This window comes from Trichechus manatus, unplaced genomic scaffold (genome assembly GCF_000243295.1).
Source record: "Trichechus manatus latirostris isolate Lorelei unplaced genomic scaffold, TriManLat1.0 scaffold00297, whole genome shotgun sequence".
Classification (NCBI taxonomy): Eukaryota; Metazoa; Chordata; class Mammalia; order Sirenia; family Trichechidae; genus Trichechus; species Trichechus manatus.
The window spans coordinates 1,135,202-1,158,221 of NW_004444233.1; positions in this window are offsets into that span (position 1 = coordinate 1,135,202).

Sequence of the window (23,020 nt, forward strand, 5' to 3'; positions counted from 1 at the left end):
ACCAGGAGCCTGGAGCAGAGAAGAGACTGGGGTGGGAGTGGAGGGGGTAGAGGAGTTCAGTCCCCAGACATAGCTGTGGCCACAGACCCTTCCATTCCACCTCATGTGATTTAAGGCTGTTCCTTGCCTTGGTTTTCTATGCTGGATTGCTCAGTGCCAACTGAGAGGTCCAAGAGGAGATTTCCTCATGTGGGGGCCAGGCCGGGCAGGGATGGAGCAGGCTCAGAGCAGGTGTGAGCGGGGAGGTGAAGCCTTCCCAGGGTTGCCCTATGTGGGGGGTGGGGGAAGTGTGGGCAACCCCATTCTGGTCTGCAACACACATCTCTGTGGGCTGCCCTAAGCCCCAGGCCAGGGTCCTAACCCACCCCAGGCCCTCCAGCCAGATGGCAAAGTCTCCTTTCCTACTCCCTGGGAGTAGAAAATCCCAGCCATGCCTCCTGCTAGCTCTGTGACCCCAAGTTAACAGAGCTGTCTGAGCCTCAGCTTCCTCATCTGTAAAATGAGGATAATAATAATAACCCTATGAGCACCTTCTCATAGGGTTGTTCTAAGGATCTGTTGTCTTGTTATGTTTAAAATGCCTAGAACGTTGTCTGGAATATAAAACCAGTTGCCGTCCAGTCGACTCCAACTCATGGCAACTCTACGTGTGTCAGGGTAGAACTGTGCTCCACAGAGTTTTCAATGGCTGATTTTTTTGGAAGTAGATCGCCAGGCCTTTCTTCCGAGGTACCTCTGGGTGGACTCAAATCTCCAACCTTTCAGTTAGCAGCCGAGTGTGTTAACTGTTTGCACCACACAGAGACTCCTGCCTGGAATATAGTAGGTGCTATATAAGGAGTGGAGTCCCTGGGTGGTACAAAAACTCTCGACTACTAACTGAAATGTTTGCTGATTGAACCCACCGAGAAGTGCCTCACAAGACAGGCCTGGCCATCTGCTTTCCAAAGATCACAACCTTGAAAACCCTATGGCATGCAGTTCTACTGTATACATATGAGGTCACCATGAGTTGAAATTGACCCAAGAGCAGCTGGTTTGGTTTGGGTTATGTAAGAGGTAGAGAGGCCAGAATGGCGTTGCAGCTGTTATCCAGTCAGTGCCACCGAAGGTTCAATGCAAAGAGGACTGCAGAGTGGCTGTGCTAATGCCTCTTTATCAGAGCCCTGGCCAGGGAACTATAGGGATGGGGGTGGCTCATGGCCAAGGCAGGTTCCATTTAAGGAAAAGCCCCTTTCCTGCTACGAACATTCATCTGGATCCTGTTGTAGACAGAACTACTGTTCTGGGGGCCATGAGAATATGAGGGGGCAGGCTTAATCCTGGAACTGAGAGGGGTGGGCAGGAGCTATGTTCCCACTTTTTGTGTTCCCAAGCACTCTGAGTGGATGACAAGAGCAGGAATGCAGTGTTTCTCGGGAGACTCCTCCCTTCTCCTAACCACGATTGACCCATGTAACCCACAACTACCAATTGGTCCATTCATTAGAAAGCCTCCTGACTGAAGAGTGCCAGGCACAGCTCCCTGCCCCCTCACTCACGTTCCAGGTCCCATGAGCTGGGCTGCCGGCCCCCCGAGCAGCCTGGCCATCAGGCCTGGGGCTCCTTCCTTCTCCCTTCCCAGAGACAGCAGTCTGGGGCAGAGCCCAGGCGGGGCCACAGCCAGTGCATGGGCTCTTTGGGGTTGTGAGAATTCTGTTTCTGGAATTAAATCCTTCTACAAGATTGCAGTGCTCAGCTCTGTGCTAGAAGCTGGAAGGGGGCCAAAACTAGAAGACCCAGCCCTTGCCATGGTGTACCAAAAGGAACACAGGATTTGATTTCAGATCAAATCCTGACTATATATTTACTAACAGTGGCTTTTGACAAGTCGCTTGAACCCTCTGAACCTCAGTTTTCTTATCTGTAAAACGGAGATTATAATAACTTTGACCTCATGGGATTAGTGATAGGACCAAATTAGAAATTTACTGGAAAATACTCTGTAACCTTGGAAGACTTCATGCAGATACTGGCTATCATTATTAAAGGACTTCAGGTTTGAAATCAGGGAATCCACATTCAGATCCCAGCTCTGCTACTTGCTAGATGTGAGACCTGGGGCAAAGTGTGAATCTCTGCGCCTCAGCTTCCTCATCTGTTAAGTGGAAATAATATTATCTGCCTCAGGGTGTTGTGAAGAGTTAAAACCAAACCCGCTGCCGTCCAGTCAATTCCGGACCCAAAGCAACCCTAGAGGACAGAGTAGAACTGCCGCATGGGGTTTCCAAAGCCGTAATCTTTATGGAAGCAGACTGCCACATCTTTTACCCGAGGAGAGCTGGTGGATTTGAACCGCTAAACTTTCAGTTAGCAGCCGAGCGCTTTAACACTGCGCAACCAGAGCTCCTCTGTGAAGAGTCAATACAGTGTATAACCAGGCCGTCATTGCAGAGTAGGTGCCCAATGAATGTTGGATACTATTATTCGTAGAAGTGATAGTAATGGTATGACCAGAAGGAGCTTACCACAGAAAGCAAACCAGGCTCACATGCTTCTTATGTTCCACCCAGCTGCATCTCCAAGTGCTATAATCATTCAATAAATATTTGCTGATTGATTGAGGATGATTGATCCTGGATTCCGGTGCCAACATTCCTTGAGAAGCTGGAAACTCCTGCCGATTCTCAATCCTCCCCGAGCCAGGCCCTGGGCCTTCTCTAGCAGAGATGGAACTGCCCTGCCTGGAGCCCCTCCCCCTTCACCCTCCACCCCTTAAGTCAGATATTTGTTTCCCTTAAAACTCATAAAATGCTATTTCAATAAATGGTGTTTTCACTTACGCAGGAAGTGTCATGCCAAAACTATTTTATTGTGAAGAAAGCAGAAAACAGTAAGAAAATATATTTTTAGAATACAGCAATAGAAATCATATTCCAGATCTTCAATTTTAAAAATAAAATTATGGTTTACATTCCTAATTTTTAAAGCCAGCTTAAGGAGAGGTTTTCCTAGAGCTGAAGTTTTGGAGATCCTAGACCTTGGGCTCATGTCATCTTGGCTACTCTGTACCCCTAGGGAGTTTCACCCCGTTTTACAGGTGGGAACCAGGACTCGAGAGGAAATTTGAAAGTTGCTTCTGGAATCACTAGCACTTCTCCATACATTAATTAACACATTCATTTAATGAACATTTACTGAGCACCTGCCAATTGCCTTGCCCTAGGCACTAGTGCTAAAATCACTGAACAAGACCCTCCATTCTGCCAAGACAGAAGAAGAATTGTTGCATCGGAACTGTAGTATTGGTCAAGAATATTGAATATACTGGGGACTGCCAGAAGAATGAACAATCAGTCTTAGCAGAAATACAACCAGAATGCTCCTTAGAAATGAGGATGGTGAGACTTTGCTGGCTTACTTTGGACACATGATCAGCAAAGACCAGTTGCTAGAGAAGAACATCATGGTTGGTAAAGTAGCTGTTGTTAGGTGCCATCTGGTTGATTTCAACTCATAGCAACCCCATGTGATGGAGTACAGCTGCTCCATAGGGTTTCCAAGGCTGTAATCTTTATGGAAGCAAAGATTACACCAACCTTTTAGTTAACAGCTGAGTGCTTAATCATTGTGATACTAGGGCTCCCTGGTAAAGTAAAGGGTCTGCAAAAAAGAGGGAAACCCTCAATAAGATGGATTGACACAGTAGCTGCAACAATGGACACAAACACACCAATGATCATGAAGATGGTACAGGACTGGACAACAATTTGTTTTGGAACACATAGGGCTACCATGAGTTGGACCCGACTTGATGGCAACTAACCACAACAACCTCCAAGAATCTCATAGTCTCATAGAGGAGGTAGGCTTTTACACACGCTGTTCCTACACAGTTCGGCAGTGCTGGGTGGGGTTAGGAGGAGGTACTTGGGGTGGGGAGAGAACCAGGAAGTCTTGGTGGAGGAAGAGATCCTCAAGCCAAGTTGAAAGCAAAAGTGTAGCAAGTGCAGAAGTGAGAAAGAGGTATCCCAGAGAGAAGGATCGATATGCACAAAGGCCAGGAGAGGCGAACGACAGTGTGGCAGGCCCTGGACAGTACAAGTATTCTGGAATAATTGGATCAGGGGAGGAAGAATAGAAGAAGTGGGAAAGAGGCCAGACCAGTTACATTCCTCAGATGCCTTGCCGGTCCTACACACAAGACATTATGTTATACACATGTATGTAATCATACACACATGACATTTTGACTACCTTGAGGTGCCACCGAGGAGCTGGGAAGTGATAGGATCAGACATATCCATTTGATGAATATTTTCTGAGCTTAGGGCACAGTCCTTAGGTTCTGAGGGGCCCTGGAAGAGGCACATATTGTGCTGCGTGTACTCCTGACCTCAGAAAATGCAATGTCTACTCAGGAAGGGGGGGGGCTTGGAAGATACCAGAGACAAGCAGGTTTATCTGCTAAAGAGAAGGAACCCACAGAGGAAGAGGCTGAACAGATAGAGAGATAGAGGCCACTGAGGGAGCAGGGTCCCAGGGAGGGAAGAAGGGTGAGATCAGGGGCAGGTAAAGGGTTCTCGGGGTCAGGAGGAGGGACATTTTGTCTCTGAGGTCAGAGGTGTCTTGAGGCTACAGATGGACTTGCAGGTAGAGGCCAGGTAGGGGAGGGAGTTCGAGGTCCATGAGGCCCTATTTTCCTCAGTGATGTGGCTGGTAGAAAAGCGGGCTTGCTGAGAGAGGAACAAGGCACTTTAAGAAGAGTGAGGAAGATTTGCAGAGCTTCCGAGAAGGATGACATTGAGGTCACCTAAGAAAAAATTAAGGTCCTAAGGTAACCAGGGCCCAGCCGAAGCTGGACGTCATGGGTTTGTGCAGGCGTTTATCTGTGATGTACAGGGCTGGGACATTGATCTGGGGTTGGGGTTCCTCTCCCGACCACTTGGCAGAAGGAAATGGGCTCAGGAGGCTGTAAGTGCTATTGAGAGACAAGTTCAAGTGATCAGTGGCAGGTCCAAGAAGAGAGCAAAGGAAGAGGGGCTGGGAGAACTTCATTGTCTCATTATACAAAACAGACAAATGATTATTGAGCATCTACCAGGGACAACTAGGAACCCAACCATCACAGTATTCACCCTTACAGAGCTCATGTCTCTTTCTGCCTGGCTTGCCTGGTCTTCCTTACCCTTCTCGTGTCTTCTTTTTGAAATCATGCTCATCTTTTAAGGCCTGTGATAGGCCAGAAAATGGTCCCTTAAAATTTTGTCTACATCAAATTGCTGGAACCTGTGAACGTTACCTTATTTGGAAAAATAGTCTTTGCAAATGTGATTAAGATGGATCTTGAGGAGATAATCCTGGATTATCTGGGTAGGCCCTAAATCCAATGACAAGTGTCCTTATAAAAGGAAGGCAGAGGGAGATTTGAGACAGACAGAAGAGAAGGCACAGACACACAGAGGAGAAGACAATGTGAGAGAGATACAGCCACAAGCCAAGGAGTGTTAATGGCCGCCAGAACCTGGAAGTGGCAAGAGGATTCTCCCCTAGGGCACCCAGAGGAATTGCGGTCCTGCTGACACCTTGATTTCAGACTTCTGGCCTCCAGGATTGTGAGAGAGTCCATTTCTGTTGTGTTAAGCCGCCCAGTTTCTGGTAATTTGTTACTGCAGCCCTAGGAAGCTCATACAAGACCCGTGTGTTATGTCCTCTCTTTTGAGAATCTTGCCCACTGCTTTTCCCTCCTCTGGACCATGGTACTCTGCCTCTGTGTCTCTCTAATGTTTGTGTCCCCTTTTTGTGTGCACATTTCTCACCCTTCCTCCAACTTCTTGAAAATTGTTGTTGTTTTTATTAGTTGCCATGGAGTCGACTCCGACTCATGGTGACCTTATGTGTATGACAGAACAAAACACCACCCTGCCCTGTGCCATCTTCACAGTCTTTGGTAAGTTTGAACCTGTTGTTGCAGCCATTGTGTCAATCCATCTCATAGACGGTTTCCTTTATTTTCACTGACCCTTGCTCTACTTGAGGGTCTTTTCTTGAGGAAAGAGACAGCTTTTTACCTCCTACAGGTCCCATACCTATCAATAAAGTTTTGTCGAATGGATAAAGTAATGAATGAATGAGTGAATGAATGGATTTCAAGAAACCAGGTGATCTCCCTTGCTGGAAACAACCTTCCATCCCCTGTTTCTAAGCCGAACTCCTCCCCTCCATCCCACTGTGCCTGTCCCCAGGGCTGGCTGCTGGGTCACATGCTTGTCATGGGCTCTCTGCTCTTGGGTGAGGTCATAGGCTCTGGCAGGAGTCCAGAGCTTTGGACCAGCACTCACTCTGTCAGTAAGTCCAGGTGGGAGTGGAACCTGGGGGCTGATCCAGGCACACCAAACCCTCAGGAGACCTCGTGCGTGCATTCCAGAGTGCAGGAGCAATCGTCATGCGTCCCTCCCTCCCGGTCCTCCTTGTTCTGCTTGAGTCCTCATGCTCTGCGGAGCCCTCCTGTCAATGGTCGCCATCAGCCTTGGGTGGCCTTGATCAGCACTACCAGTGGCTCCACATGCCCACAGTGTAAATGCTAGCACCCTTGTCTGATGTCCAGGCCTTCCTCGAGTTGGTCCCAACCTTCTGCTCTGGCCTTGTCTACCATAACGCATTCCTTTGCCCCACGTAAGTTGGATAGTCTTCCACGTAATAAATCTTTATTGCATATTTACTATATGTCCACCTCAAGGTTAATTGCTGGAATTTCCAAAATAAGAGAGAGTCCAGCAGGGATGGAGGGGGTTAGGAAAATCAGCAGCCCATTACAGCTCCGGTGGTTAGAGAGCCGTTGGGGAGGAAGCCCAGGTTGCCGCGCGGGAGCCCCAGGAGAGGTGGGGGATCAGGGACGGCTTCCAGGGGAGGTGATGGGTGAGCCAAGGGACAAAGAGAAGGGAGGGGGAGAGGAGAAGTGCTCCAGGCAGAGGGAGTAGCAAGGGCAAAGGGGTGGAGGGGAGAGTGATTTAGTGAGTCAGAGCGGGGGCAACAGGGAGTTAGATGGGGAGAAGGCTGCAAGGCGGTCAGAGGCTGGGCCATGGACATATACAAGGAAGGCTCACTACGTCTCCATCTCTGTCTGTAGAGATAAACCTCTCCAAAGCAGAGGGCCAATGAAAACAGAGAAACCCTCAGTAAGATGAATTGACACAACAGCCGCAACAATGGACTCAAACATGAAGATGGTGCAAGACTGGGCAATGTTTCATTCTGTTATACATAAGGTCGCCAGACATTTACAGAGGGAAGGAGCTGTGATTTGACTGCTCCCCACCAGAAAGCACCTTCCAGAAAATGCCCAGCCCCTGCAAAGCAGACCTCTCTAACTGGACAGGGATGATCCACAACTCAGGCCACTGCTCCTCTCCAGCTTGTCCCATCCCCTCCTTTTTTGTATTTTCTTATCAGAAGGAAAAGCTTCCAGCACTACTAGGAGGTCTTCTTCCTGTGTTGGGCTGCGATTTCCAAGATTACACTTTATCTTTTGTGTCTTAGTTATCTAGTGCTGGTATAACAGAAATACCACAAATGGACGGCTTTAACAAACAGAAATTTATTTTCTCACAGTTTGGGAGGCTAGAAGTCTGAATTCAGGACGCCGGCTCTAGGGGAAGTCTTTGTCTTTCTGTCAGCTCTGGAGGAAGGTCGGTGTCTCTTCAGTTTTCCCTTCCTTGTTCCTTGGAGATCCCATGTGTCTTGGCATCTGTCTTACCCCATCTCTCCTCTGCTCACTGGTTTAATCTCTTTTATATTTCAAAAGAGATGGACTCAAGATACACCCTATACTAATCCTATCTCATTAACATAACAAAGACATTCGCTAATGGGATTATAACGGCAGGCACAGAGGTTAGGATTTACAACACATATTTTTGAGAGGGCATAATTCAATCCATAACACTCTGATACTAGAGGATCTATTTATTGGTTTCTTATCTCTTCAATCTCTGGGTTGAACTGCATCCAAATTTAAACATCAGAGGAATGAATGCGTGATTCTTAAACATACATGTTCATGGGGTGGAGCCAGAGCATTTTTTTGTGGAACTCCAAAAAAAAAAAAAAAAAAACAGATAGTCCCACATCCAACCTCTATCAGCTATGATAGAGGTTGAACATAGGACTATTTTTTTTTTTTTTGGACATCCATAGCTGATGTCAGATGAATCCTGGCTGAAAGCAGAGAATACCAGAAAGATGTTTACCTGTGCTTTACTGACTATGCAAAGGCATTTGACTGTGTGGATCATAACAAATTATGGATAACATTGGGAAGAATGGGAATTCCAGAACACTTAATTGTGCTCTTGAAGAACCTGTACATAGACCAAGAGGCAGTTGTTGGAACAGAACAAGGGGATAGTGCATGGTTCAAAGTCAGGAAATGTGTGCATCAAGACTGTATTATCCTTTCACCATACCTATTCAATCTGTATGCAGAGCAAATAATCAGAGAATCTGGACTATATGAAGAAGAATGTGGCATCAGGATTGGAGGAAGACTCATTAAAAACCTGTGTTATGCAGATGACACAAACTTGCTGGCTGAAAGCAAAGAGAACTTGAAGTACTTACTGGTGAAGATCAAAGACCACAGCCTTCAGTATGGATTACACCTCAACATAAAGAAAACAAAAATCCTTATGACTGGACCAATAAGCAACATCATGATAAATGAGAAAAGATTGAAATTGCCAAGGATTTCATTTTACTTGGATCCACAATCAACACCCATGGAAGCAGCAGTCAAGAAATCAAAAGACGCATTGCATTCAGCAAATCTGCTGCAAAAGACCTCTTTAAAGTGTTGAAAAGCAAAGATATCACCTTGAAGACTAAGGTGTGCCTGACCCAAGCCACGGTTTTTTCAATCACCTCATATGCATGTGAAAGCTGGTTGATGAATAAGGAAGACCAAAGAAGAATTGACGCCTTTGAATTATGGTGTTGGTGAAGAATATTGACTATACCATGGACTGCCAAAAGAACAAACAAATCTGTCTTAGAAGAAGTACAACCAGAATGCTCCTTATAAGTGAGGATGGCGAGACTATGTCTTACATACTTTGGACATGTTATCAGGAGGGATCAGTCCCTGGAGAAGGACATCATGCTTGGTAAAGTTGAGGGTCACCAAAAAAAAGGAAGACCGTCGACGAGATGGATTGACACAGTGAATGCAACAATGGGCTCAAGAATAACAACTATCGTGAGGATGGCACAGGACTGGGCAGTGTTCCGTTCTGTTGTACATCTATGAGTTGGAACCAACTGGACGGCACCTAACAACAACAACAACATGTCCAACCTCAAATTATCTGTACTTGCGCTAAATCAGAAGAAGCCCTGGTGGTGCAATGGTTAAGCACTCAGCTGCCAATTGCAAGGTTGGCAATTTGAACTCACCAGTTGCTCCATAGGAGAAAGATGTGGCGATCTGCTTCCATAAAGATTACACCGTTGGAAACCCTATGGCGCAGTTCTGTTCTGTCCTATAGGGTCGCTGTGAGTTAGAATTGACTTGACGGCAACAGATTTGGTGCTAAATCAGAGACCACAGATTCTTCATTCCTTGACTCTTGCATAGATAAACAGTGGCAGGTGTTTCAAAGGTTTTAAGAAAAATGTTTATGGTGGTTGTTAGCTGCCATCAAGTCAGTCCCGACTCATGGTGACCCTGTGCACAATGGAACAGAATACTGCCTGGTCCTGCATTGTCCCCATGGGATAGTAACCATTGTGCTCTATGGTTAATTCTATGGTTCTATGATTCTCTATGGTTCTATGGCTGATTTTTGGAAATAGATCACCAGGCCTTTCTTCCTATTCTTTCTTAGTCTGGAAGCTCTGCTGAAACTTGTTCAGCTTCATAGCAACATGCAAACCTCCACTGACAGACGGGTGGTGGCTGTGCATGAGGTGCATTGGCTGGGAATCAAACCCGAGTCTCCCGTCTGGAAGGCAAGAATTCTACTATTAAACCACCAACACCTCATTAAGAAAAATATAGGGACCCCAAGTCCTAAATGGAGAAAATTTTACACTCAGTCTCAGATAGAAGAAAGAGGGTCTTTATTTATGTTTAGGGGTGGGACTCCTGATCCAGGGATTTGAGGTTTCTGGGTCTCAGGGCCAGACCGAGTCTCAAAAACAATGCCCCAGGGTCTTAAGGGCTCCACTGGCCTCCCAGCTGCCCTGGGGTGTCTTTATCTTCCATTTTCCTTTCATGTTCTCCTTCTCCTCTGTTACAGCAGCACTAAAAATCTAAGACACTGGGGATGATAAGAACATGTACATATACCCCCATGGTGTCTATGACCAACCTGACCCCCTCTCCCCCCCTCCTTCTGTTCATTCCTAGAAAGGTAATGGAGTGCATAGCTGGGAACCTGGGCCTTGGAGCAAGACTGTACTAGCTGTGGAAGCTTGGACAAACTCTGTGTGCCTCAGTTGCCCTACTTGTAAGACAGTAGTAACAATAGCACTGACCTCAACGGTTGGTGGGTATTAAATGAGTTAATAGAGGGGTTGGCAACTTTTTTCTGTAAAAGGCCAGATAGCAATATTTTCAGCTTTGTCACCCATACTGACTCTGTCTCACCTACTCAACCCTGACATTGAACATGAAAGGGTATGTGTTCCTATAAAACTTTATTTATGAAAAAAGGCAGGGAAATGGATTTGCCCCCTTGGCCCATAGATTAACTTACCCCCGAGTTAATACATGAAAAAAGTGATTGGTATGTAGTAAGCACTCAATAAACATTGGCTATTATTATGCATTCATAAAAAAGCTAATACACGAGTGCCTATTCTGTGCCAGGCTCTGTTCTAAGTGCTGGGGATGTAACCGTAAAAAAGACAGTCAATGTCCCTGCTCTCATGGAGCTTACCTTCTGGAGAGCGGCCAGAAATAAACGAGGAAACCAACAAATAACTGAGAAAATACCAGGTAGTGGTAAGTGCTGTTATGAAAATAAAACGGGGCTGTGATAGAGATGTCAGGGCTGTCAGGAAGGTCCTCTCCAAGACTGTGACATTTACACTAAGAGCAGTGTGACAAAAAGGAGCCAGCTTTATGGTGACTGGAAGAATTCCAGATAGAAGGACAAACCAGCTCTGACTCCCGTTTTGTGCCCTTTGCCCCATTCTGAGCCAGCAGCAGGGTCTGTAGTGCTGGAACGGCCAAGAAAGGTGAGGGAGGAGGAGGACTAAGGATGTAGAGAAAGGAAAATCTCGGTCTCTCGCTGACCTTGCAACTCAGGGAGCTGTGGGAAGGGTTTATTTCTCCTCACCCTCTTGATCCTTAGCCCCTCACCTGGCATAGAGTCCTTTTCTGTACTTCCCAGTCCTCAGCTCAGCTCCCTCTTCTTTCTCTCTTCCCAATGACTGGCTCAAAGCCCTCAGCCCCAGGCATTACACCCACCTCTGCTCATCCCACCTGTCCTGAGTCCCAGGCTTGTTAAAGCCAGTTGCCCACTGCCTTAAGCTGGAGGTGACCCCCTTCCCACCAGCCAGTAGGTGAGTAGGAGGGTCTGGATTTTGCTTCCTCCTATACAACGGAGGATGAAGTCCATATACATCCCTAGTAACACAAGGAGTGAGGAGTGAGGTGGGTTTTATCAGAGCCACTCCCAGACACAGGCCCTAAAGCTGGGAGAGAACTTATAAGTCCCGTTCTCTCGTTCAATAGTTCTCTGTTGATTGAGAAAATACCTGTTGCCTATGGATTCCCGGACCCTGCAGATGCTCCAAGTCTCCCCTGCTTCCTCCTCCCACCCCAAATCTGCAGCCCTCTCTTCTTAGCTGAACATTCCAGCTCACACAGAATTCTGTGGGATGGCCAAGCCCAGGAACTAGACCACCACATGTGATGATGCTCTTCTATGGACAGCAAATTCTAAACTCCAGCAACTCTTGGGGTTGGAACCAGCCTGTTGACCCCCTGCCACAGTGGGTTAACTCTTGCCAATTTCCATGTGAAAGGGACAGTTTCTGATCAAGTCCTGGGTTCCAGGTTACACCCCGCTGGGTGGCCTGTAGATATCTGTCCCCTCTATCAATTCTTACTTCCTTGTCTCGCCAGACTTTGTCCCCAACCCTGATGCCCTCACTGGCTCCCACCTTCCCCTCAGAATGTGTGCCTCACAACCAGCTTTGTTGGTATGCAAGTGTCTAGGCATGGGCTATTGGGTCTTGTGGTCATACTGTCCCCTGACCAGGCTGGGAGTACAGGTCGGAATGGCGCCTCTGCTCCCCTCCATGTCCCTCACATCTCCTCACGTGGCTGCCTGACTCACTGACAGCTGCTGCTTTTAGGCTAGCTGTCATGTGGCATAGTGGGCCTGAGGGGGTAGGTGGGTGGCATGGATTGGGGTGCGGTACTCCCCAGCCCATTCAGGAGGCTCCCTCCCCACACTTTGTTGTCCTGTGTTGCTGTTTTGGTGCCCGGGAAGCTAACTGGTGAAGGGAAAGTCTGACCCCCTCTTCCTGTCAACAATGACTTTCTGCTTGGAGCTGACCCCTCTGGGTGAGTCACCAGGAAGGGCAAGCAGCTTCTGTGGAGTGGAGAAGGAAGTGCGGGTACATGAAGTTTTCCCTCCACAGCCCAAGGCTGCCAGAAGCTTGTCACTGAATCTCAGGGCCTTCCCGTTGAAAGAAAGGCTCAGGACTGCCTCCCTGCTTGCTCCCCAAAATAGAAGTGGTCTTCAAATTCCTCCCACCTTCCATACTCCCCTTCAGTCCAGGCTGTAGGCTACACCAGATGGATGTTCTTAAACATGGCTTTGACCATGTCACATTTTGCTCACCATCTTCGGAGACACCACACTGGCTCTAGGATAAAGGTCAAATGCCTTAGTTTGTCTCCAACCTCCCTTTTTGAACTCATTGCCCTTCACTCCCCTTTTCCTCCTCTGCTCCAATAACGCAGGCCTCCTTTGCTCCTGAGCATGACATAGTACACATGGCCATCTCTACACCTCTGCCTTTGCCATGCCCCTTCTCCACCATCTCCTACACTAGAATGTATTTTCCTCTCCAGATGCCACCATACTTCTTTAAACTCCATTTCTGTTCTCACCTTTCCATCCATCCATCCATCCATCCATCCATCCATCCATCCATCCATCCATCCATCCATCCACCCATCCACCCATCCATCCATCCATCCATCCAAAACACATTTATTGAGCACCTTCTGTGCCAAGCCCTGTGCCATCAGCTGAGGTTTCTATTTCCAACACACTAAAAAGGTAAGCACTCATGGATCTCCAGACTCATGGAAGATAAAGCTGTTGCCATCAAGTTGACTCTGACTCATGGTGGCCTCATGTGTCAGAGTAGAACTGTGTGCCATAGGGTTTCCAATGGCTGATTTTTTGGAAGTAGTTTACCGGATCTTTTTTCCTGAGGCAACTCTGGGTAGACTTGAACTTCCAACCTTTTGGTTAGTAGCAATTTGCATGACCCAGGTGCTATGGGAACACCTGGGAGGGACAGCTCACTCAGCCTTGAGAGGTCAGAGAAGGCTTGCTGGAGGAGGTGACACCTCTGCTGATTTCTTGGGGAGTGAGTAAGAGATAGGTAGGCAGGGGAATCAGGGAGAGAAGGGGGCAGCAAGAGTGTTTGGACCAGAGGAAACAAAGTAGGAAGGCCTGAGGCAAAAGATGATGCATTCTAGGAATTGAAAGTTGGTCAGTCTGGACTAGAGGGTGTGAGGGGGAGTGGTGAGAGAAGAGGCTTGGGAGTTACCCAGTGGGCCTGCATAGTTTGGACTTTCTCCTAATAGCCATGAGAAGGCAATGGACGGTTTATAGGAGAGACTCATAATGAACAGTTTTGCAGACTAGACTGACTAGAGTGTGGACAACAGATTGGAGGAGAGCAAGTCTTGGTTAGTGTGGTCTGGATGGGAGGCAATGGTAGTTTGAACCAAGTGATGGTGGGGAAGCTGAGGCAACGAAGAGGGGTCCAGAGCTCTTTCCAGTTGACAAGACTTGGTGATTGCTTAGGCATGGAGTGGAGGGAAGAGGGGTTAAGCATGGTTCCCAGGTTCCTGATTAAGTGGATGGGTAGTAGTAGACCATTTTACTGAGAGGAGCAGGCCTGTGGGCAGGGGGGATGATGAGCACAGACTTGGACATCAGCAGTTTGAGCTCCCTGAGGGGCAGCCAAGGGCAAGTGCCCAAGTGAGTGGACAAAGCTAGAAGCCTGTGTTGGAGGGATAGACTTGGGAGCCCCAGCTGTATATAGTCATTGGACTGGGACAGTATGAGATGTCCCTCTCCGTGAAGCTTTCCCTGGCCCCTCCAGATTACTATATCCAGCCCATAGCCCTCCCTTGACATATTGCATGCTGCCTTGTGTATGTATCATCTTTCTAATCAGAGGATTACCAGAGCAGAGCCAGTTAGAAAGGTTGCAATGATCCTTACAACAGGGGTGAGAGCCTGACCCAGGAAGACAGGAAACTGATTCGAGAAATGTTTAAAAAGAGCGTTGATGTGATTTGGTGACTGATGTGTGGGGTGAGGGAGAGAGGAGTTGAGGCTGCTCCCAGCTTCCAAGCATGGGAGATCATTTAGATTATACAACAGGAAGAAGAGCAGGTTTCAGGAGGAAGAAAACTGGTTAAATTTTGGACTTACTGAGTTCGTGGTGATGCCTGTGGAGCTTGAAGCTGGAGAAGTCCAGTAGGTCACTGGACATTGTAGCCTGAGGTTAGACATTGACTCTGGAGTTAGACATAAGCAACCTCATCTCCTACCACCCCCGTGCTCCAGCTACATTAGCCTTCTTTACAAGCTCATTTCCCATGTCTGGACCTTTGTACTTACTGTCTCCTCTGCCAGGAGCACTCTCTCTCCCCAGACATTCACGGGGCTTGTGCACTCAAATAATTGTGTTTCTATCTAGAGTAACCCTTATCCTCGTTACTGTCTATCCCCTTACACTGCTTTAATTTTCATCATAGCATTCCTCACTCCCCAACATCACATCATAAAGTCGTTTCTGTGTTTTTCTGCCTCCACCACTAGAACGTGACCGTCCTCAGGACAGGAGCTTAGTTTGTGCAGCTCACCTTCACTTAGAAGGTGCCCAAGGAGTGCCTGGGGTGGGCACCTGGTGAACAATGGGGACAGGATGCAATGGGGAGCAGATGACTCACCAGAGAGAGTGATAGCTGTGCCTGCTGCAGAGGGCAGGAGGGAGGGTGGCACAGCAGAACAGTGTAGACGGAGTGGAAGGAGAAGGGGCCCAGGACAGAACCTGGGAGATGCAACACCTAGGCCTGGGGCAGGGGAGAAGAGCCCCTGGAGGAGGGGAGAAGGAACGGTCAGAGAGTGGACCCGGTACCTTTGTACCTTGTGCAGGAGCCCAGGCAGTATGGTGCAGTGCCAAGGTGCCAAGGGAGTGGAGATTCCCAACAGGAAAAGGGGAGCAAGATCGTCAAATGCCTCAGAGAGGTCTAGTCTGAAAAAAGCCCCTTAGAGAAGGCACTGATGTCAGGAAAGAGGGCAGTCTCAGGGGAGTGTGGGGACAGAGCCCAGACACAGTGACGAGTAAGCAGAGAGTTGGGATGAGATGATGAGGAGAGATGGGAAAGGAATTGAATACCCTGTGCCCAGCACTGCGATGATAACTGGGGGTGGGGATAGAGGTGGGGGGGATCAGTAGTGATGATTAATGATCACAGCCTCCTAACTGCTTTCCTGGCCCCACTTGAGCCTTCCATCAGTGAATTCTCCATACAGAGTAATCCTTTCCCCCTCCCCCCATAGTTAGATAATGTCACTCCTTTGCTCAAAACCATTACTTAGAATAAAACCCAAACTCCCTAATGTGATAAATAAGCCCCTAGGAACTGGCCCTGCCTTCTCCTCTGACCTCATCTCCTCCATGCTCCCCCTGCTCATTCCACTCTAGCCACACTGACCTCCATGCCAGTACTTGGGCCAAGCTCATCCCTGCCTCTGAGCATTTGCACTTGCTGTTCCCTCTGCCTGGAATGCTGTCCCCCCAGACTGTCACCTGGCCCTCTCCCTTATATATATTCAGAACTCTGTTCAAATGTCTTTTCAGGGAGGCCTTTCCTGACATCCTAAGAGAACTCTCCCTAGCACCTAGAACAGTGGCTGGCATATAATAGGCACTCAATAAATATTTTGCTGAAGGGATGTTTGTATACATGTAAATGAATAACTGTATCTCAAAAGCAAATTTGGTTGACATGTTGTGGCGTTGTTAACCAATGTCATAAAACATTATGTGTACTACTGTTTCATGAGAAACTATTTGTTCTGTAAGCCTTCACCTGACATACAATAAAAAAAAAGTAAAAAAAAAAAAAAAAGCAAATTTGCAAACAGCCCTTACATACAGTGGCTCTTCACAACAGTTTTGCAAAGGGGCATCCTCATTTCACAGAGAAGCAGTGGCCAAGGCTTGGAGCAGTTGAGTGACTTGCCCAGAGCCAGAGCAAATTGGTGCTGGAGGCAGGACTGGGTCAGGTAAGTAGGGAGCAGACCCCAAACTCTTTGCACCATGCCCTGAGGCCCCTCTACAAACAGGAACGAAAGCTGGCCCTTTCCCTGTTTTCTCCTAGTCTGGGTGAGGAAATGAGAGGAAGATTGTGAGGGGAATAAATAAAGGAGTCCCGTGCTGGTTGCGGGTGGGGAGCATGGGAAGGAGAGCTGGAGGAAGAGCCAGGAGGGGCCGGGGAGGAGCCTGGCTCCTTATAGAGGCCTAGGAGCAGTGAGGACATTCATGGGACCCGAGCACCCAGCGTCCCATGCCTTGAAGGAGCACCTCGGACTCCATCAGCCCATGTAAACCTCCAGGGGATAAGAAGGGACTTGCTTCAGGAGGGGAGGGACCTGGCTGCAGAAGCCCTGACCTCTGCTTGGCACCCTCTCCCCTCCTGCCTCCTTGCCCCACCCCAGCTGCTGGGAATTCCCTACTTCCTGGTTGGAACTGTAGAGCCATGGGGGGATTTTCCTTAGCCCAGGAATTCAGGATGCTTTCCAGCTTTTACAATAACATCTTTGCCCTCTGCATTCCAACTTCTCTCTGCACAAATTGGGGGTAGGAATGTGAGCGGGGGTGAGCGTGGAGTCTCCTGGGGAACTCTGTCCCTGCCCCAGGAGCAGACGCTTCCTCCTCACATCTTCCCAGATGCAGCCTGTCCATCCCTTCAGGGCCACACTCAGGGAACAGGTTCCCTCTGTCCTCTCCTGAAGGTAGGAGATTCAATGGCTGAAAGCAAAACAATGAACCTACAGCCTCCAAAACCAAGATAGGGGCCGAATCCACAGCTAGGGGAGGAGACTTTCTGCTGGTGCCTTGCAGCATTCCTCTGCCCTTTCCAGTGAGTCACTCTGGCGCAGCCCCTGTTGTTCCCGGCCCTGCCTCTGCTTGCTGGGAGTGTCCCTTCCCTACCCTTAACCCTTATGCAGGAGAGAGGGACAGGGTAGATTGGGAGGTCATGGTCAGTCAGCCGGCCTCAGGGAGCCCAGCCAGATGAGCAGTGACTGCCTGTGTCTGGGGTCTAGACAGCAATCCCATGAATTGCCAGCACATGTCTGGTCTGGAACATACCCCAGGCCAACTGTTTACTCATGAGTCCTCAGAGCACCTGCTACTTGCGAGGAAATCTTTTTCTTGATACACTTCAGCAAAAACTGACTCCTGCCGGGCATCAGTACAAGGCACTGGGAGGGAGAAGAATAAAAGGATGAACAAGACACAGCCCCTGCCTTCCAGGAGCCTCCAGACTCATCCTTACAACAAATATATATTGTGCTTTTAGAACGCACGTGCCAGGTTCTGGGCTGGGGCATGGGGATTCAGAGATAAATAAAACACTTTTTCAAACTCAAGGAACTCACATTTCAGCTGGGGAGATACACATATAAGTGATATTATAGATTGAATTATGTCCCCCCAAAATACATATTGTAAATCCTAACCTCTATGCCTGTGGTATGGAGCCCTGGTGTCGCAGTGGTTAAGAGCTCAGGCTGCTAATCAAAAGGTCAGCAGTTCAAATCCACTAACCACTCCTTGGAAACCCTATGGGGCAGTTTTACTCTGTCCTATAGGGTTGCTATGAGTTGGATAGGCTTGACTGGGCAATGGATTTTTTTTATGACTGTGGTTATAATCCCATTTGGGAATGGGTAGTCTTTGTTAACGATGCAGGATTAGTGTAGGGTGTGTCTTCAGTCAATCTCTTTCAAGATGTAAAAGAGATTAAACAAGTGGGCCGAGGAGAGATGGGGTAAAATAGCTGCCAAGACACATGGAGATCTCCAAGGAACCAGGAAACAAGATGAAGAGACCAGGACCTTCCCCCAGAGCCAACAGAGACAGAAAGCCTTTCCCCTAGAGCTGGCGCCCTGAATTTGGACTTCTAGCCTTCTCAATTGTGAGAAAATAAATTTCTGTTTGTTAAAGCCATCCACTTGTGGTATTTCTGTTATAGCAGCACTAGATAACTAAGATAACCTGTAATTCCACCACATGGTGGAATTACCCAAAAAGCCCTGCAGCTCCTCCTTTCAGGCTCGGCTTAGATGTCACTTTCCTCCCGAAAGTCTTCCCTGACCTCATCTCAGTGGATGTCCTTTCCCCATCACAAAGCTTTGTCATTGCCTGTCAGCCCCCCAGCACCCTTCACCAGCACATGAGCACCTTGAAGACTGATCTTCTCTGTTTGTATCCTACGTGTTTCACACAATGAAAACTATTTGCATAAAAAGTGTGACACTAGCCACTTCTAAACAGCTAACTGTAATACAAGGCTGAAAATACATCCTAAATAGAGAGGCTGGTGACACGCTGCCTTTGCTGTAGAGGAAGGGCTGATTAATTCTGAATGGTGAGGATAGAAAAGGCACCAGGGAGGTGTGACTGCAGCTAAGCTCTGCAGGATGCATAGGCTTTTAACAGGTGGGGAATGGGAGAAAGGCATCACAGACTGAGGGGACAGCAGACACGAAGGCTCAGAGTCAGGGAAGTGCATGGCTTATTACAATTAATGTAAAAAAGCCCAGACGGACTGGCATGTGGTACATGGAGGGGTGGAGGAGAAGACATGGGTGGCAAGGAACATGGGGCCAGGCCAAGAAGAGTCTAGCATACCCCACTAAGGAGTTTGGTCTTTGTTCTGTAGGAACAGAGATCCTCTGAGAAATTTTGAAGATGGGAGTCACTTAGACTGACATGTGTTTTAGGAAAATTATACTGATGGCTATGTGAAGGGTATATGTGTAGAATGCATTGCTAGAAGTATTCTGTCCCCAGTCTCTGCTTCTTAGGAAGGGGGAGAATGTTGAGAGGAGGGGACTAGGCAAAATCACAGAGACAGAGAAATCAGTTAGGAAGCAATTGTAATGTGAGGAGACAGATGACAACGATCCATCATCCGGTCAATGAACAGGGGCAGTGAGAATAGAAAGAGGTAGCATTGGTGACCAGCTGGATGTGGGAGGTGAGACTCTGAATCTTTTGGCGTAACTGGCTAAAAGAACACAAGAAAAGCAGTAGGTTCCAGTGTGGGGGGTGGGGGATGAGGGGAGTGGGGGGAGGGTGGGGGGAAAGAAGATGAGCACATCACTTGGGGTTGTTAACAGTACAGTAGTTCCTTGAGTTCCTGGAGTAACAATGAGAGAAAATCTCAGTCCTGATGCCAGCCGTAACCAACCATGGGTGCCTGCAGCCTAGCTCAAAGGAGTCCATTTTGTTCAAAGCTTACACAAGTGACCAAATCTCTACTATGGAAAGTTCAAATCTACTACGAAAAGATTTCACAGTCCTCTCCCAGTTTTAGCCACCAGCACTTCCCCTCTTCCTGCCCACCACCACAGAAACCCACGTGGCCTGACAAACAGGGAGGTGTTGCCAGGAGAGTAAGATATGTGGACACAGTGAGGCCCTGGCATCATCATGGATGACTTCAGCATCCATGAGAGTGACCCAGCCCACACTCTAGTCTCTCAGTTGCTTGGTCTCCCTATGTCTGATGACCTTATGTCCCACTGTGTCTTAGCCACCCACTCCCATCACCACTCCCTAGACTTAGTCACTCCCCAGAACATCCCCCCCCCTCTGAAATTACTAATTTGGGCACCCTTCTATCCTTTCAGCTTAGCCACTCAATCACTTCCCCTACACCTGTCCTCTGACCTCATCAGGAGCATCTGTCCACTGACCCCTCCACTTTTTCCCTATCCAGAAGCCTCCTTCTTTTTCACAGCTTGAATTGCATGGTCCAGAATTTTATTCATTCTCTCGCCTATAACATGAACTCCCCTTTGTTGCATCACCTGGCAAAACCCCAACTATGGATGAATCATCTATCCTTCTTCTCTGAACTGCACACGGTAGGTGATTTCTGCTGGAGAAAACCACACCAGCAAGCAGATTGGATCCACCATCATTGACCATCACCAAACTTGGCTGAGTCCTCAGCATTGCTCTGCTATGTTTTGCCTTTTGTTGTTATTAGTGGCCGACAAGTCGATTACGAGTCATGGCGACCCCATGTGTGCAGAGTAGAATTAATCCACAGGGTTTTCAAGGCTGTGAGCTTTCAGAAGAAGATCACCAGGCCTGTCTTTCAAAGCACCTCTGGGTGGGTTCAAATGACTAACCTTTCAGCTCCTACTCAAGCACTTAACTGGATGCAACTATCCAACTCCGTACAATCAGTTTTTAAACCTTCTTCTCTGCCCTCAAAGCTTTCACATCTTTAATTCCATCTTAATTCTCTGCAGATGGCATCATCTCTTCAGATATCTTCAGACAGGGAATCTTGCAATATACTGCCGCCACTTTTACCAACATGTACCCTTCCTCTCCATTTTGCCTCCTGGTTTAGTGGAAGATGTGCATCCTTCTCTCTAATCTTGCCACTTATATTCTGGATCCCAACCTTTGCTGCCATCTCAGGGACGTTACCTCTCCCTTCTTTTTCCTCATCATCAACCTCTCCTTCTCTACTCACTCCTTCCCGTTAATATTTAAGCAAGTTCAAATCTAATATTAAATCAAACCTACCCTTGATCCCACCTCTTCCTCCAACTACCTACCACCTTCTCCTTCATAGAAAAATATCTCAAACACCTCCCATTTACTTAACTCACTGAAATATGTTTTCCCCCATCACAAAACATAAGTACACTGCTATCACCAAGACTACCAATGACCTTCTCCATACACTCAGTGACCACTTTTAGCCCTTTCATATTTGATTTTTCCATTATGGGTCACTTCCTCCTTCTATTACCCTTGGCCTCTGTGACATTCTCCTGCTTTCTCTTCTACTTCCTCCTCTACCCAAACCCTAAATGGTGGATTCATTCAGACTCTGCCCAGGCCTTGTCTCCTCTATCTATTGACCTTAAGCCATCCCCTACACTTCAAGTGCTACTCTATGCTGACAATTGTCAGACACACGCCTCCGTTCTAGACCTCTCTCCTAAGCTTCAGATCTATTTATCTACTTTCCTGTAGAGTTGTCAGATTTACCAGATAAAAATATAGGAAGCCCAGTTAAATCTGAATTGCAGATAAACAACAAATGATTTTTGAATGTAAGTATGCCCTAAATATTACATGGGACATACTTAACATTGCTTGACATTTCAGTAATACATACAGTTTTAATCAGAAGGCGGAATAGAAAACTCACATAGATAGTAAACATTATAAATTAGGGGCTTATACATGTTTACATAGTGTTGGTTAATCAATTTTTTGGTTCTTGTTTAAATCTAGAAATGATGATGCTCTTTCACTAATTCCTAATATGAAATATGTTATGGCCAAAGATATATTGTGTTGATGATGTTGTTGTTGTGTGCTGATTCCGACTCATAGCGACCCTATAGGACAAAGTAGAACTGCCCCATAGGGTTTCCTAGGCTTCTGTCTTTATGGAAGCAGATTGCCACATCTTTCTCCCATGGAGCCGTAGCCACTAGTGGGTTTGAAGCTCTGACCTTTCAGTTAGCAGCCAAGTGTTTAACCATTTCACCACCAGGGCTCCTTGTGTTGATGATAATGCTTTTAAAAGGAATTTTCTTTCCAAAATATGGTACAAAGGAGATTTTAGGATAAACTTCCTTGAAAGATTTGTAGGAGAAAATTTCTTTGCTGAGACCTTTTAAATAAAGGTGTATCTTTATTGACAGGTTAAAAAAAAAGTGACTCCCGAGGTCATATAACTGTAAAGCTAAAAGTAACTGGCATTTGATTCCATTAGCAAAAAAATAAAAGTTAGAACTGGAGGGAAGTTTAGAAATCATCTGATATAGTCTTATTTTGTGGATTAGGGAGCAATTGCTCCAGTAGGATTTTTTGTTTTCTTTTTTGACAATTTTACTAAATTTTTAGTGTAAGTATGTTGCATGTAACATTTAGGATACACTTATGCTAAAAAGCATTTGTTGTTTATCTGAAATTTAAATATAACTGGGCATTCTGTGTTTTTTCTGGCAACCCTATACGACTTGACATCTTTATTTAAGGCCCCACAGGCACCTCAACTCAATATATCCACAACTGAACTTCTCATGGCACAAACTCAACCATCCACTGGGTTTCACAAGTGAAAAAGGGGAAAGATTGTTCTTAACTCCTTCTTTCTTCTTTAGTTCCCAAGTCCTCCTAAATACAGTGAAACCTGTGAGAGCCAGAACTCGACAGATGGGACTGCTGTGTTTTTCCAGGTCTTGCAAGTTTTCTGCCTTTGACAGGGTGCAGTCTTACCATTTTTCTATTTCTCTCTGTTAGTGGAAACTATTTGAGTTTTCCTTCTCTGACAGGTTTCCACCTTACACAGTTTCTGGCTTTTGCAGTTTTTACTGTATCTCTAAAATCTGACCACTTTTCTACAGCCACAGCCCTCTCCCTTGTCCAGGCCACTATCATCTTATGCCCACCATAAGGTCCTAGCTGGTCTTCAGTATGTGATTGCCACATAGTAGCCCAA